Source organism: Chinchilla lanigera, unplaced genomic scaffold (genome assembly GCF_000276665.1).
Source record: "Chinchilla lanigera isolate Chin_1 unplaced genomic scaffold, ChiLan1.0 scaffold00069, whole genome shotgun sequence".
Lineage (NCBI taxonomy): Eukaryota > Metazoa > Chordata > Mammalia > Rodentia > Chinchillidae > Chinchilla > Chinchilla lanigera.
Window position 1 is genome coordinate 4,305,313 of NW_004955470.1, and position 3,354 is coordinate 4,308,666.

Below are 3,354 nucleotides of genomic sequence, written 5' to 3' on the forward strand. Positions count from 1 at the left end.
AGTCTCCTATGCAGTTCAGGCTGGTCTTGAGCTCACTTTGTAGCCCAGCCTGGCCTTGAACTTGCAACGATCCTCCTGCCTCAGCCTCCCGAGTGCTGGGATTACAGGTGTGCACCACCACACCCTGCAGCAGCTAGATCTTAGAAGCGGCCTCCATGTGCATGGACTGAGGAGTGCACAAAGTGTGGTATTTACACCCCGTGGAGCACTACTCTGCCATCAGTAATCTCGAGTGTTTTGCAGGAAAATGGGTACATCTTGACACCATAGTGTTAAGTGAAATAAATCAAGCTTCAGTAGTGCATGGCTTCTCTTATCTGAGAAACCCAAAGTGTAAATAATAAAGAGCAAAATAAAAGATAGATAACAGGGAGTAGGGCAATAGGTCTTTCTCAAAAAAGAAGGGGACTAAAAGATAGAGGGAGAAGGAGATGTAAAAAGAATTCGGATGGATGTGCTCTGTGCCTGCACCACTCCCCGTGAGGAGTGTGATCACTGTGTACTGCAAAGATGAACTCATGAAAATAAAATTTTTTTTAAAAAGAGCAAAGCTGGCCCTTGTCCACTCTTCTGTGTCACTGTGTGACCTTTTTCTCAGTTGTGTGTCCATCACTCTGAGGCTGTAACAGGAAGAATAACTCCCAACTTGTTAGATGTCAGATGAGCCGAGTTCATGTCCCCCGAGGACCAAAGAGTAAGTCCAAAGGACAAAAGAAGTGAAGAGTAGGAAAGGTTTTTTAAAATTTATTTTTATGTTTGTTTTGGAGTTTTGAGATGGGGGTCTCACTATGTAGTTCTTTTTGAAGAACTACAGACCACAAACTTGCAGCCCTCCTCCTGCCTCAGTCTCCTGAGCACTGGGATTACAGGTGTGAACAACCATGCCCAGCAAGAGTAGGAAATGCTTTTTAAGAGAAAGCTCCTGAGAGATAGGAGGGCATCCGAAGGGGTTGCTACAGGGGCTCTTTCTCCAAGAATGCTTAATAGAGAAAAATAACAAGGTAGGAACAACATGGGTCACACTCCCATCAACCAGTAGGATTACAGTATAGCAGCTTAGCTAATCCTGGTCCAATAGGGACTCCAGGCATGTAGCAGCAGCAGTACATGTCGAACTTCCACTTATCTGTAACTTCTTTTTTTTTTCTTTTTTTTGAGACAGTCTCACTTTGTAGTTCAGACTGACCCTGACCAGGCTAGCCTTGAACTCATGGCAATTCTCCTGCCTCAGCCTCCCAAGTGCTGGGATTACAGGTATGTGCCACCATGCCCAGCTATAACTCCTTTTATTGTGGGGGGGAATACTGGGAATCAAAATCAGGACTTATGCTTGTATAACTTCTAACATAGAAAGAATAAGGCATTTTTTGGAAAGGGATGAGTCTAGATGTTCTGATCACCCACCCGGGTGTCTGGTGCCTGTCTGGACTTGACTGGGCAGTGCTGATTACAGCATAATCTCAAGTTGCTGTTTACTTCTTAGGGAGGCCCGGGGTCAGGGCACTGTGTCTCCATCTTGAGGCCTGACCATCCTCAAATGTGCCTCCAGGCAGCTTTGATGTGTTCTCATCTTCTGCACTGACTCTCTTGAGGGCCCATCCCCGTCCACCTGTCTGTTAATTTCTATCTAACTTAGCCATCTATAATATTCCCTGAAGAGGCATTTCTCACTGCCATGAGGGGGCAGAGGGCAGAAGTGGCTCTGCCTACTTCCAGCTGGGGAGGGCCATCGTCAAGGTTGGCATCAGAGATACTCCTCAGAGGAGTCTACAGGCCTTTGATAGATGCCAACCCTTCTCATCTCAGGCAGGTTAGCTTTAAGTCTAGATGAGACAAAGCCAGAGAAACAGTTGAGTATGTATGGGCCAAATAACAAGATCAACAAGACTATCACTAATATGGCCCACAAATGTTTCTGCCTGTGTGACGTTAACTGTTGTGCACAACTGACTGGATCAGTGCAGTTCTGCGTGTGGCCGAGGAGATTTTACTGAAGACAGAAGGCCCAGTGTAGGTGCAAGTGGCACCAGCCAAGAGGTTTGCAGCTGAGTGGGATACAAAGAGGGCAGGAGCAGGAAGGCTCGCTTTAGTTTCTTCAGAGGAAACTAGAGTGATCCTTGGGACATTTGTCCCCAGACTTCTAGCCCAGAGCCCTCAGCCTCCCAGCTCAGGCTGCTCAGCCGTCCACCATCCACCCTTCTGCTACCAACGGGACTCTGCAGCAAGCTCCATGTCTTGCGCCTTTGACTGGATCGTTTGGCTGTCCTTGTACTCTTTGATACCTGCCTGTGGGTGGCCCTGGCAAGCCCACCTTGTGAATCCTATACATGTTATATTAGATCTGTCACTCTAGGAGCCCTGACTAACATGATCAGGAAGAGGCGTGATGGTCTCCCACAAAGAGGGTAAGGAGCTTTGGGGTCTGATGTGGGCTTAACCTGTCATCAAATATCTTGAACAGCCATTGAGATATTAGCAGAAGGATCGGGAATTCACACACAACGCTCATCCTTTATAACCGCACACGTTCCCTCTTGTGCTGCTGTTAAGATATCAAAGGCTATCCGATTTTGGAGAACAGCCTTCCTCATTAATCTGACTTTTTAAATTAAAAGACAGATCCCACTTAAGGCGTCAGTTAAGGCCCATTGAGTATAGCTAATCAGGGCTTCATTGTGACATCTTCTAATCCCAAGGAAGGGACAGGGGCTGGGGATTTAGCTCAGCGGCATAGCACCTGCCTGGCAAGCGCAAGGTTCGATTCCCAGTACTGGAAAAAAAAAAAAAACAAAAAACAAAAAAAACAAAAACCAAGGAAGGGACAAAGGTAGCAGTCAAACGATACCAGTGAAACACTCCTAGACCATCCATGTTGTAGATGGGATGAGTTTGTGGGTTGACCAGTAATTTGGACACTCCTGCCCTGTAGGCATACAAATCCCAGCATGCATCTCTCTATCCACCCAGCGGCCAGCCTGGGCCACAAACTGGTTCCTCAGGACCAGAAAGTGCCACTGGGGGGTTCCCATCTAATCCCAGGGTGATTAAGCCAGTCTATTGCTAACCAGTTCTAAACCTGTAGAGTTATCCTACATGCACATTGCTTGGGAGTGTCCGCCTCAGCATTCAGTACAGATGAGCCAATGGCAGCAGGAGGGATTTCTCTGCTCCCAACATATGTGGGCTTTCTACTAAGGCATTCTGGAGTCGGAGTCACCTATATATCATCACTGCATATCTGAAAGTAGCTGCCTTGCTATCTAAGGTTGTTGGCTCTCCCGATGGGTTCCTTACTTTTGATGAGTAGGGGTTTACTAGAGCTCAAAGAGAGGCTTCTGTGGTATTTTGAGAAAA